Source organism: Dermochelys coriacea, chromosome 2 (genome assembly GCF_009764565.3).
Source record: "Dermochelys coriacea isolate rDerCor1 chromosome 2, rDerCor1.pri.v4, whole genome shotgun sequence".
NCBI lineage: Eukaryota > Metazoa > Chordata > Testudines > Dermochelyidae > Dermochelys > Dermochelys coriacea.
Genome location: NC_050069.1, coordinates 8036428 through 8050731, shown reverse-complemented (window position 1 = coordinate 8050731; position 14304 = coordinate 8036428). Strand labels below are relative to the sequence as shown.

Below are 14304 nucleotides of genomic sequence, written 5' to 3'. Positions count from 1 at the left end.
GAGGATTAGTAAACGGCTAAGGGATTTCAAACACAGTCTTTCATCTCTGGGTTACTGGCTAAAAGGCTCTCAGGCTCTAGTAACCAAAAACAATTACCATCTAACAGCTGTTTGATGGTCTCAGTCCAGGACAGGTGTCATGCAGATCACAACAAGCCACTACCACCCCTGATGTGACTGGGCAAACTTGCTTGGTAGTCTGAGCTCAGGGCCTGAATTGCAGAGGGATACTGAGCTGCACACCCACACCAGAGGTGATAACTCCAGGACCAGATAGAAAGACAGAAGAGTAGGCACCAAATTTGTGTCTTTTGCCAGGACTAAATTCACTTGAAAATATGTAAATTTCCATTCCTCAAACGCTTTAATTGTAACTTCTACATATTACTTATGTATATAACTAATAATTTAGTTGCTAGTTTGGGAGATATACTATTCAATGACGGCATAGGTCTTTTGCCAAACCGAACTTCTCTGATTCTATTAGTATTTAGGTTTTTTTTTACCCTTAAGCAGTGCTAAGCAGCTGCAAGTCCAATTGATTTCAGCACCTCTCAGGATCAAGCCAAGTCAATGCCAAATCTACCACTGATAAAATGGTGCATGATCAAGCCATTCTTAACAACCTGATCCTCAGCTAGTGTGAAATGGCATAGCTCTACGGCTTAGGATCTGGTTTGCTGCAGGTTTTTTAACTTCTGTAGTGTTCAGAGATATGTAATGTATTGAGGTGGTCAACATTTTTCACATGAAAAGGTTTTTGTTTGTGTTTGTTTCTTGTCAAAAAATGGCCTCTTTTAAAAAATGCAATTTTTCATGGAAAATTGGTGCTATTTCCATTTCTCATAAAATTGTCCACATCTTTTACTGAAATTTTAATCAAAATAATTATCAACCTTTTTCATTTACTGAAAACTGCATTTTCTTAATGGAAACTGGGTTTTCAGTAAATGAAACATTTAAACTTTTATTTCAATTACATGTTCAATACAATTTGCAATTACATGAGCTTGTTTTCCAGTTTGTTTGTTTTTAAATCAGCTCTAGTTATATACTTCCTGCCAGCGAGGTACAGTAGGGCTTAATCATAGAATCATAGAAGATGAGGGTTGGAAGAGACCTCAGGAGGTCATCTAATCCAAGCCCCTGCTCAAAGTAGGACCAACACCAACTAAATCATTCCAGCCAGGGCTTTGTCAAGCCGGGCCTTAAAAACCTCTAAGGATGGAGATTCCACCACCTCCTTAAGTAACACATTCCAGTGCTTCACCACCCTCCTAGTGAAATAACTGATCTTATTTTCTGATCTTCCATTGCTGTGTCCCCAAAATAAATAAACAGGGCCTTTGAGAGGTGTTGTTTTGTGTATGTAGAGCTGAGAGTCTAAGGCTATGTTTACACCATGCAACAGTGCAGATTACATGGGTGTGAGCTGCACAGTGCACCAAAGTGTTGCGCTCTAGCTGCCCCATGTGGACACAGCTGGCACCAGCTAAATGGTACCTTAACATAGTTCCCTTCCAAACAGACAAACCCTGCATCAACTAAACATCCAACTGATCTGTATGCTAATAATATGCGTAATCCTAAAATGTCTTCATGTTTTGCCCAGAAGAGCAATTTATGAAGCAGCAGTTTACTGTACGTGAATTTCCTCTGCCTGTACGAGATTATTTTTAAACCCTGTAAAAAAAGAAACCAACAAAACACATTGACTTTCATGGCTTTAAATGAACAAAATTAGCGATCAGGAACATGTTGAAAGAAAAAAACTATAAAGCTGAACTATCAGTTATACATATTCAAGCACTCTAAACACCAAGCTTCAGCAGCAATGAAATAACATTCCCGAAATACATAGGACAAGTAAAATCCATAACACAAGATCAAATACAGTGTGTGTCTTCAGTGAAGAAGATAAAGGAAAAAAAAACATTCATGATCACTAATAAATGTTACAAAACCTAGCTTTTCTTTCATACAATTACAGTCTTTATTGGTTACAGCAGTTTTAATATCACATATCCAGTAAAGCAAAAATTGATATATGGCCTGAATGTGAAGTATCTTCAGAGTCTGTTCCACTTCATGGTGTGATCAGGTGCTCTGCAAAGATAAGGATAACTGATAAGTATTCATGGGTTTCTCTGAGAGTTGCTGATATAAAGTGCCAGCCCACGGAAAGATGGCTAGTCGAGACATTCCCAAATAAATACCTAATCAGTAGTAAGGTGGATACGCAATCCCTCAGAATGTGTCTGGTTGGATCCAGACTAGGCACATAGGAGAGAGCAGAGAATCTCTCATGGTGGAGGCAGAAGTGGGGGTGGAGATGACAAGGGATTTGTCAAGCTTGGGGAGAAAGCTTAGGCAGGGGATTGTATTCTGGCGCTGTTATTTGTATTACCAGTAGAGCCAAGCACCAGAAGGCAGCAAGGCTGGCCTTTAAAAAAAATAATGGAGTGGTGCACTAGCCATTAATGAGTAGGAAGCAGAGTTCAAACCCTAGGTTAGGTTACAAGTGAGACCATATCTAGCAATCTTGGCCGTGTTGCCATTTAGCCACATAATAAAACCAGGCTGTACTTTACTGTAAGTGATCACTTTCCCATCACGTTACTAACATCAATATAAATAAAATGTCCTGGCTCTGTTGTTATAGGTGCCTTCATGATGAAGTGGATACTCTGGTCCAGTCTGGGGCCAAAGGGGAAAGGTGATTTATTATTAATTATTTTGTAATCCTACAATTTATTGGTGCCTATGCCTGAAATCCTTCAGAAGATGTACTAAAAACAAAAGCTTACTTTACTGTAAACCAACAAGATAACAAAATAGATGAGAATGACCAAACCCTGAAAACTCACAAAATACAAACCCACGTGAGTTATTTTAGTAGCAATTATTTGTCTGAGAATAGTACCTGGGGGCCCCAATTGAGATCAGGATCCCAGTGTGGAAGGTGCCAGATGTGCACAGAGTAAGACCCACGGTTTGCCATGAACACACGTAAACAGCATAAACTGCTAAAAAGGAAACAGTAAAATCTTCATCTTCAGTAAATGAATTGTACTTATATCATCACAAAAGCACTGGACTGTGTTTCACATGAGAGCTGAGAGGTTATGGGGAGAAGCCAGAATAGTAATCATATAAACCTGCCTAGCTCTCTGAAAACATCCTCTTCTCTTCTCTCTCCCTGTACTCTGCCGGGGAATGCCATACCCCGATCCAATAGAAGAGTGAAAGGACAGAACAAGCCTTGAGAAGGAGATGGATGTTTCTGTAAGTGCCAAGTATCAATATGGTAACTGGCCACATAAAGAGTGAAAATTGGTGTCCAAAAATTGATGCACAGCTGATCACGTTCCTCAACATTGTTCTTCTCCCTGTAAGAAATTGCTGGAGTTAATCTGGCCCAATCAAGCCATTCCTGTAGTAATGCCTTTTTAAGACAAGCTGCCATGGTTCATAACATTTTCTGAGTGTGCATGAGAGAGAGCTCAGCCTAAGGAAATCCCATGGATCTTGGCTTGGCTTTTCCCTCTGAGGAGCTGGAATCCAAGTTTTCTGTTTGCACTGGGATGAGGGGCACCATATGTTTGACATGTAAACAAGCTCCAATATCAACAGGAGCTAAAATTTTTGGCAGGGTGTGTAACAAGTGGGGATTATGTATCTTGATTTGTGGGAAGAAAAATATCTACATTACAAAACCTACTTAAATCAGGACTAGCTGATCTCTGGGCTGGGATGCAAACCTGGCTTGTGTCTATATCTGGAGATGGATCCTTTGATGCAGTGGCCACAATCTAACTGAGAAAGAGTTTGGGCCATGTGGCCTGCATAGTATAATATTCATATGGGGTTTAATTTAGGGAAACGTGAGTCCCTTTTAAGGACCATCAGAAAGGATTTTTATTCCTCCAAATCCTAAAGTTTTGACTGAGTGCCTACGATTATTGTGATTTATTTGTAGTGTGGTAACACGCAGGAGCCACGGGCCTGGACCAGGACCCCACAGTGCTGTACAAACAGATTACAAAAAGGCAATCCTTACCCAAAAGAGCTTACCTAATCATAACAGGACAGGGCCCCCACTGGGGTCAATGGGCATTGCTACCCTGAAGCCATTAGCATTATGCCAAGTTAGCAGCTGAACTCGACATGTTAAGAAATAAAAATTGCCAGGGAGGCTGATCTAACTTCAGGGTAATAATATTTAACAACCCAGGAGCCCAAGATCAGGTCTGTGCTCTTCCCCTTGGTGACACTCAAGTCTTCTCTCACTCCCTCTATCCGACATTCTTCATTCATTCTTATTCGTTCACTTTCCATCCTTTGAGTGCGACTATTCGCATGAGTAATAGTTTGCAGAACGGGGCCCAGGGAATTTTCTGGGGCCTGATCCAAAGTCTGTGGAAGACAAAGGGAGTCTTTCCATTGACTTGCATGTCTGGATCAATCTCATATGCTCTCATCCATTCCGGCATGGGTCTATTTGTTATTTTCCTACTCGGGGAGTTCAGTGACTAGCAGCCTGTTTATAATTAGTTTTTTTCTTTCCTGCTGCTTCAACCACCCTAAATTATAAGGGGCATCCCCCCTCACCCCGTTAGTATGAATAATAGAGAGCAGTTGGTCTGAATGGCTAGGCTGTAGTTTACTAAGGTTAACTACTGTCAGGGAAATGAGCCTTAATGTCCTTGTACGTTTTCAAAGGTCAAATGAGTGCAGTGTCATCTGGATAAATAGCTGCGTGTGCTTGTGCTCGGCATGGAGGGGGAAAGATATAGAGACTACAGTGGGCTAAAAAGAATGTCAGATGAGGGAAGTTTTGTTTGTCTTGAACATTTGCTTCCTGTGACTAATACAGTATCTGTTCATCATTCAATGTGTAGAACTCCAGCTAAAAGCAAGAGCAGGAGCCAAGCCCCAGCATTTACCCCAGCAGGGGGCAGGAATATGCACTTCTCTGAAATCAAACCAAACTGCAGGCTGGCACCACAGCTTTGCCCCAGATGCACATTAGAGCAACCACAGGGCTGCTCTAATGTATATGGGCTGGAGCAGCCCCCCGTGGACCATTCCATCTGGCCAAGATCGCCAGAGCACATCATGCCCTTCCTCTCCCCATGCTAAAACTCTGCTGGGGGAAGCAAGTGGCTTCAATCCACACTTGAGAGAATTCTCAATTGCCTCACAATGGCAGCCTGAGGTCCACTTTGAAACATTCCTTGCCTCACTATCTCCTCCCCGTGCACTGCAGCTACTCAGTGGCATTAACACTACAGAAGTTTAGCAGTCCCCTCATTTCCTCACTGTTCCCTCCCCCAGTGCTAGCCTCTCCTGCTCAGACCTTGTGCTGCAGCTTCACAGACGTTCTGCATCTCCTCTCTGCCTGCGCTCTGCTCAGATCTGCGCTACATCACTAAAGGTGCTTGCTTACTTTCCTACCTCCTGCTCTGCTTCCCCATCCTGCCGGAGCTCCCTCACATTTTCCCACCCCATGCTTCATACTGAGTGCGCCATATCTATCATATAATAATATCAATAAGTGTTATTAGAAAGCACCTCTCCCTGCCTGAGCTGTGGGACACTGAGATGCTCTGTTAATACAATCATACAGGCCCATTTTCTGTTCCCGGTTTACAAAGTCTGTCTTTTCATGCCACAGGATAGCTGACCTCTCCACATCGGCATGTTCTGCTAATTTGGGGATGACTGTTGATCCTGGCCATTTTGCAGATGGGCACCAAGAGATTAGGAGAATATGCCTATAGGCAGACAGTAAACCAGTAACAGGGCTGGGCAGAGAAGCTGGAATTTCCAGTTCCCTGCTTGAACCATTAGCCCATGGGTCTTTGCTATTGCTGTTGATTTTGTGTGGAAGGTGCTCAGATACTATGGGGAGGAAACAGAGTAGCAGCCATATTAATCTGTATTCGCAAAAAGAAAAGGAGTACTTGTGGCACCTTAGAGACTAACAAATTTATTTGAGCATAAACTTTTGTGAACTACAGCTCATTTGCATCCAATGAAGTGAGCTGTAGCTCACGAAAGCTTATGCTCAAATAAATTTATTAGTCTCTAAGGTGCCACAAGTACTCCTTTTCTTTTTATGGGGAGGGACAGCAGTATAAAACCCAAAGATAAGCTAAAACCAATACTCACTCTCTCATAGAATCATAGAACATCAGGGCTGGAAGGGACCTCAGGAGGGCATCTAGTCCAACCCCCTGCTCAAAGCAGAACCAAGCCCAACTAAATCATCCCAGCCAGGGCTTTGTCAAGCCGGGCCTTAAAAACCTCTAAGGATGGAGATTCCACCACCTCCCATTCCAGTGCTTCATAACCCTCCTACTGAAATAGTGTTTCCTAATATCCAACCTAGACCTCCCCCCCTGCAACTTGAGACCATTGCTCCTTGTTCTGTCATCTGCCCCCACTGAGAACAGCCGAGCTCCATCCTCTTTGGAACCCCCCCTTCAGGTAGTTGAAGGCTGCTATCAAATATCCCCTCACTTTTCTCTTCTGCAGACTCTCGGGAGGCTTTTCGCTGTTGCCCATCACCAAAGCAACTGAGCACCTCCTGGTAAAATACTCATAACCCTCACAGTGGGAATGGTTAGGCCCTTAGGTACCTTACTTTAAGGCCCCATGTTTGAAAACTGGGACATGTATGTTTTATTTACCATATTACACCAAGTTACCCAGAGCCTGTTGGTCATGGGATATGACATAAATACATAATTGTTATCACTGCACTATTCTTTGCTTCGTGCAGTCTACTTGGGTTCAATTAAAGAAGAAGAAGAAATAAAAAACATAACATGACAGCCAAAGCAAACAACAATATATTCCAGGTTTCAGAGTAGCAGCCGTGTTAGTCTGTATTCGCAAAAAGAAAAGGAGTACTTGTGGCACCTTAGAGACTAACAAATTTATTAGAGCATAAGCTTTCGTGAGCTACAGCTCACTTCATCGGATGCATCCGATGAAGTGAGCTGTAGCTCACAAAAGCTTATGCTCTAATAAATTTGTTAGTCTCTAAGGTGCCACAAGTACTCCTTTTCTTTTAACAATATATTCCAGCTCTTTGAAGCTGAATCTAATCAGACAGCAGATTAATCTGAGAACTGCGCCACGGACCCAGTGAATCTGGTGGAGCTGAGTTTTTATCTAGACCTTGTTCAGAGGCAATCTACAGGGCTGTGGGGATGCTTTCAGTAAAGTCTGCTTTTCTAGCAACACATATTGCTCCCTTTTAAATAATTCTTTTCCTCTAATTTGCCACAAAGGTTGTGCAGATAAATAAATTATATTCCCCTTTGCTACACATAACTTCTTTTCATTATACAAACCCTCTTACCCTTGTCCCTAGTGGATATTTGTCTATGGCACAGAAGCCACTGTCAGATTTGGCACTGCTGGCTATCTGCTTAGGATCAGTGATGTACTGCCTGAAATTTAACAAGAGTTCTTTAACGGTCGTACACCCTGGGCTAGATTCACATGGGGGACGTGGGCATTGCAATGCCTACCTTTTAGGTGCCCTGCCACCCAGTGGCATTCACAGCCCTGAGTTAGTCACCCAGGCTCTCCATGCATTGTATGGGGAGATGTAGGTGCTTAAGACTGGGATTCATGGAAGCCAGCATGCTAAGTGGGGAGCTGCTTAAGCCGGCCAATAGGAAATGCCAAGGAAAGGGATGTAGGCTAAGCTCTGCCCATCAAAAGGAGCTAGGACCTAACTCTGAACTGAAGGGAGGCAACTCCCTCTACTTGGGATTCGCAACCTTGGAAACTCTCCTGGAGACAGATGCCTAAGCGACATCAGCACATTCTCAAGAAGAAATGAGGGGGTGGTGCCTTGCTTATACCTAGTACCCCACTGGTTCGAGCACTTATGCAGGTTGAGGGAGACCCTAGTTCAAATCTCCCCTCTGCCTGGTTCACAGCAGATGCCCAGGTCTTCTCCCATAAAGGGGAATTCTGCAACCACTGGGCCATAGAGTCATTCTCCTTTGCTGGCCCCAGGAATATTTATGTATTTCATAGAAATTGGCCAGCTGCAACAGAAGAAATGGAGAGACACCCGCCCCAGACTACGTTCCTAGAGCCCAGTGGTTCATGCAGTGAGGTGGGAGACCTGGGCACAAATCCTAGTCCACAGGAGTGGCATTGGAATCTGGCTCTCCCACATATGAGGAGAGTGCTCTAACCACTGGGCCATTGGGTATGGTAGGAGAGGTCACCTCAGCCTAGGAGTAGTTGTACTAAGAGCACACCTACCAGATCCGGCCCTGCAAACAAGATAGGTGTGGGAGCACTTAGCTTGTCAATGCTACCAGGGTTTAGGTGCTGAGCAGCTCACTGTTGTCAGAACTCAAGCAGCAGTATGCATGCCTGCTGGCACAAACATAGGCACCTAGGCGATGTTAATGAGGGAAACTTTGGTACCATGAATTAAGGGCCTACAGGGCTAGGCAGCAGCTGAGTGATAGGATTATGAATGCAAGTGGCACCTAAATGCTGGACTTAGGTGCCTAAAGTGGCAGTTAAGAGCCTGTTTACATGGCGAGTTAGTGTGTAGCAAGCCAAGGTGTGAATCTACAAGGCAATAACTCACTGGGTGTGGACCCTGCTACCATGCGCTAATGTTTTGTAATGCAGTTTGATGTACTACTTTTTCAAACTATGGACCATTGAGTCTATTGACGATATAGCACAGATTTCAGCTGTATAAACAGATATGAGTTTTGGGGTGTGTATGAAGACCTCAGGAAGAAGTTGTCTCTAGCACGAACCCAGAGAAGGTGTAATTCCATTAGAAGAAGGCATTTCACACTTCCCTTCATTTTCATGCTAGAGTTTTATCAAGGGGCCCTTGAGAATCCACTCTGACCCATCACAGTTGAGGAGTGACCCAGGATTGGCTTGGCAGAGGATATTTCACATCAGACTGCAGTGCATTGGTAGGACACATTCCAGTGGGAAATCCCCAACTGAATTAGCAACGGGGTGTTGCAGAGAAGGACTATAGCGCTTTGGTAGAGCTGTATTAAGGATTGGGAACAACAGGGAGTTCCACTGGTCAGAACTGAGGTGAAAATGCAGGGCTGGAATAAGAAGGAACGCTGTAGATCAGAACTGAACAGTGCTGGTTGCACTTTGGGGATGGTGAGTGGCAGGACTGTAACAGAGCTGGGAGTGCTAGGGATCAGGATAGAAGGGGATCGGCTGAAATCTGAAGTTTTGAGAATACTAAACCTGGTGCTGATCTGACTTCCTATTTCCTGACTTTCAAAAGCACCATGTTTATCCCCGCAAAACGTACCCACTGTTGTGAAATGTCTGTTCTACACTCTGAGCTGGTCACAACAAGAGCAGGGCTTCAAATGCAGGCACTCGGCTGTTGCTGGCTGAGAATACACCAAATCCATCCCCATTCACCAACAAACAGAAGCAGGCTGGTCAGAGGGGGGAAAAGAAAAGAGCTCCCCCAACCCCTTTTCCGGTTAGAGTATGAGACTGGATCTCTCCCACTGTCATTTTGGGAAAGGAATGGCTCACATAAAACAGTATCTTCACTACCAAGACCAGGGGCCCAGGGTGCTGGACGCGGTATATACACACTGCAAGACAGACCCCCTACCCCACTAAGTTTACAGTCACAATAGCCAAGGCAGCCAAAGGCTGGGAGAAAGGCAGTGCGATCCCCCCCCCCCCCATTCTACAACTGGGGAACTTAGGCACAGATGTGTTAAGGGACTTGCACAGGATCACAAAGGGAGTCTGTAGCAGAGTTGGGATTTAAATCTGCATCTCATGAGCCCCCCCTCCAATGCCTCAACCACAAGACCAGCCTTGCTCATCTCTGTCTGTCATTAGCTAAATCAAACAGAACATTTCTTATCTGAGACATTCCATCACATAGAGATAGGAGCAGCCCAGAGCTTTATCTAAGGACATAAGAATGGCCATAGTGGGTCAGACCAAAGGTCCATCTATCCCAGTATCCTGTCCTGTGGCCAATGCCAGGTGCTTCAGAGAGAATGAACAGAACAGGTAATCAAGAGATCCATCCCCTGTTGCCCATTCCCAGCTTCTGGCAAACAGAGGAAGTATTTGGTTGAGTTGGGGTGGGGAGGTGAAGCAATGATTGCTACTCCCACACACCCCTGAAACCAAGTGTAAGGAGACATATATAAGCAGGTGTCTCGGGTATGTTGCCACCAATGTTACAAGTTCCACAGGCCATTATAGGCAACTTAGATTCAAGTGGCAATGTGCAGTGCAGCTTGCTGACAATTACACGGGATGCTTTGCTCTGACTAAACAGTAAGTCACATTTCAGATCCCAGGGGTATATTTTCATTGCCAAAAAATCTTTTGCTTCTGGGTAAGCTGACCCCACTCCTTTTCTCCTCCACAATCACTCCCCCTCCCAGAGCGATGCAGTAGTAGAGGGTGAGTGCAGTTTTCTTTTGGTCACTTAGCTACCCAAAACCACATCTGGTTTCATAATACACCATGACACTGTCTCCTTGACAATTCTGTCTCATGTCACTTTTCTCTGCCTTCTAGCTCTAGAGCTGCACTGGGAATTTTTGCAAAGGGCTCCGGCTAATGTCCAACCCTGGACATAATTGCTTTTCAGTCTCCAGTAAGTGTTTCCTGCTTGATTCAGACAGCTGCCATATGCCCTGAACACACTATTTTGCGTTTGTGTTAGAAGTGAAACTGAGGTTGTGAGAGGTCATCCGGCCCTGTTAGCATCCGCCAACAGGACACCTACGAAGCCACCAGCACTAGGAGCTAATGGGTTACATCCTCAGCTAGTGTGAATCACTATAGCTCTACCGACTTCACTGATGCTATGGATTTACACAACCTATGAATCTGGCCCCCATTGCCCTTAGCTCCTAGAGCTTCACCCCTGCCCAGCTCGTCCTCACTCCCTCCTCTAGGGCATTTCCATGCTACTTCTGGTCTGAGAGTCTGACCAGCTCAGTGCAGAGCTCGTCTGCTACTTCAGAGCTGGGCTCCATCAACTCCTCCACAGCCAACACAGCCCGGTATGCTTTTGGACATCTTGCACCCGAAAAGGGTGGAAAGTGGAAAACACATGCAAGCTGGCAGAAAAACCAGGCTGACCCAGACAAGCTCAGGCAGGAGGGATCCCTTTCAAACCGAAGCCACTGGGATGAAGGAAGCAAAGGATTTCTACTTCTCTGCTACAGCAGCAGTGACGTCACACCCAGCAGAAACTTTCCAGCTCATAAACTGCTCCATAAGCCTAGACGGCTTCCATTCAACCCCAGAATCCAGGATCATTATCTTATTTCACAAAGAATACCACTCTCCTCTGGGATAGTCTTTTGGGACGCCAGTAACAACGTAAGAAAACTTCTCCAGTGCCATCCTCTTCAAAAGAGGGGAGAGGGGAGGATTCAGGCAGAGATTATAAGTGGCAGAAGAACTTTGACTTCATCCCGTTGCCTTGAAAAAACGATTAAAAGCGCAATCTGCGCATGATCTAATCTAAGTGACATTAAACAGATGGTGTTGAATAGCCAAGAAAATTGCACGGCTCTCCCCATCAATGTGCTCTCTTCGCACTTTCGGCTGCATTAGTTCCGTGCAGCTACTCATTTTTGTATTTACCTATCTATTTTGAACAGATGAGTAGGATTGCCTGGGGGGAGTGAAGTTGTTAGCTTAATAGTTAGTAATCCTGTCGCCGGTAAGCAAGAAAAATAAGGGGAGAGCACGGCATGCATTTTTTTCTGGAATCTGCTAAAGCTTCAGAGGAGGACGAGGTTTCCTCCTGTTCTTGGCTGCCATGAAAGTGACTCCAGTGGTGTCAAGGGCATCGGTGCCTTTGTTCCTCTCTTTGCAGCTGGGGCAGCTTTCAGGAGACAGCAGCTTGGGGAGATCAGCAGAGATTGTGTTCCCACAGAGACTTTTTAGTCATCCTTGTATTGCAAAAAGGCCATTTGAAAGATTTATCAGAAAAGACACAGACACTGGCATTTGCAGGGCCTACTTTCCTCCCTGCCCTCCCGCCCAAGCTGTGCTCTGAAGCATTCTTGTGCATCCATCAGGTTTTGTTTATTCTTTAATCCTTTCATACCCACACGCAAGCCACCAGTTCTGCAAGACTGTACAGACCTCCTCTTTGGACCTTTTAATCCTGTTCCCCAAATCAGCATGAGCTCAGAAAGTCTCAGTCAAGAGGTGTAAGTCTAGTCTTCCCTCTCCCATACTTGGAGCTAATAATACTCCCTTCTCTTTTGGACTCTCAGAAGCTTTAGGAGTGAGTGGGCAGGGGTCGTGGTTTCTTTAAGGCAATCATGCAAGCGTCTCTTGGGTCTATTCAGCCACTGTCCACTTTTCCTGGGGACAATATGGCTGGCAGACTCACAGTTGGCAATCTCTTCTTATTGGAGGAAAGAGAGAGAGAATTATAGCTTTGTGTGGGTGACCCTCAGGAGAATATGATGAGGAGAACCTGGCCAGAGAAGACACCAGGGACTGGCCACTGCTTGGTACCTGACTTGACAAGTCACCAGTTTGCTATAACGTGACAAATCCTATGTAAACATGTAGAACTACTTGCATTCAACCTTCTATTTGGGTGAACTATCAGTAGCACAAGTTGCTTATTCAGATCAAAGTAGCTGTGGTGGCAGAGAGACAATTTCAGGGAAGTGAATGCTCACACAGTAGGGAATGTAGCCCTAGGCTGACTGGTGTACAAATTATATTTAACACCCATTCAACATATCATTTCCTTTTCACTGTATCTGGGAGCACACCTACCAATAGCTACAGGGCAGTACTAGATCTTTGCCTTGGCACTTGCATTTAGCTGCAAGCAAAATTTATTCTATGAGGTGAAAAAAAGAAAGCCTTGCTCACACTGAAGCTGGAACAGACATATTCAATCTTAAGAGAAAAGAAGCAAATGGAATGGACCGGATTAATTTTTAAATCAAGAAGGATGTTTTTTTCCTAAAAAGATACACTCTAGTTCAAACAGAAATTGTTTTGGGGAAGTTCTATGACCCGTGTTAGGCAAGAGGTCAGACTAGATGATCTCAGTGGCTCCTTTTGGACTTAGAATACAGGAATCTGCTCTGCATCCTTCCCAACCCTAACAATTATTTAACACTTGAGTGTATATTCTGTGCTGAATCCTACAAATCCATTCATCGTGTGCAGCAGGGGCTGGTGTGCACCCGTAAGGTGAAGCACTAGGCTTGATCCACTGCACTGAGTGGAAGTATGATTCTGGGTCCACTGACTGTTCATTGACTTGCAAGAGCAAATGGTGAATAAGCAGCAAGAGGGCAGAGAATAGGCCTATCTGAGAAGACCTGGGTTAAAGTGGGGAAAAGAAGCTGAGACAGACTCTCTCCTGCATGAGAACTGATTGTTAGGGCCAGACATGATGTCACTTACAGCTGCTACTGGGCAATTCTTAGTTGTGCCACTGTTGAAGGGTGCTACTGATCATTATGACTACTGCTAATTACCCAAGCCCCTTTGTGCTAGGTGCTGTAAACACATAGTAGACAGTCCCTGTCCTGAAGAATTTACAATCTGAATAAAGAAGAGGTCATATTGCCTCTATATATATCCATGGTACATCCACATCTTGAATACTGTGTGCAGATGTGGTCACCCCATCTCAAAGAAGATATATTGAAATTGGAAAAGGTTCAGAAAAGGGCAACAAAAATGGTTAGGGGTATGGTATTCCATATGAGGAGAGATTAATAAGACTGGGACTTTTCAGCTTGGAAAAGAGACAACTAAGGAGGGATATGATAAAGGTCTATAAAATCATGATGGGTGTGGAAAAAGTAAATAAGGAAGTGTTATTTACTCATTCTCATAACACATGAACTGGGGTCACCACATGAAATTATTAAGCAGCAGGTTTAAAACAAACAAAAGGAAGTATTATTTCCACATAATGCACAGTCAACCTGTGGAAATCCTTGCCAGAGGATGTTGTGAAGGCCAAGACTATAACAGGATTCAAAAAAGAACTAGATGAGTTCATGGAGTATAGGTCCATCAATGACTATTAGCCAGGTTGGGTAGAGACGATGTCGCTAGCCTCTGTTTGCCAGAAGCTAGGAATGGGCAACAGGGGATGGATCACTTGACTATTACCTGTTTTTTTCATTCCCTGTGTGGCAACCGGCATTGGCCACTGTTGGAAGACAGGATACTGGGCTAGATCGACCTTTGGTCTGACCCAGTATGGCCATTCTTATGAGCCAGAGA

The 14304-nt window shown here is 44.4% G+C and overlaps 1 protein-coding gene across 1 annotated transcript in view; it reads right to left on the bottom strand.

The window, feature by feature from the left end:
* Positions 1-1711: 1711 nt before the first annotated feature.
* Positions 1712-14304, bottom strand: part of TSNARE1 (t-SNARE domain containing 1) — a 688236-nt gene continuing 675643 nt past the window's right edge. The window contains exon 13 of the mRNA XM_043507269.1: positions 1712-2106. The gene's annotated coding sequence lies outside the window, so the exon portion shown is untranslated. The remainder of the gene's footprint in view (positions 2107-14304) is intronic.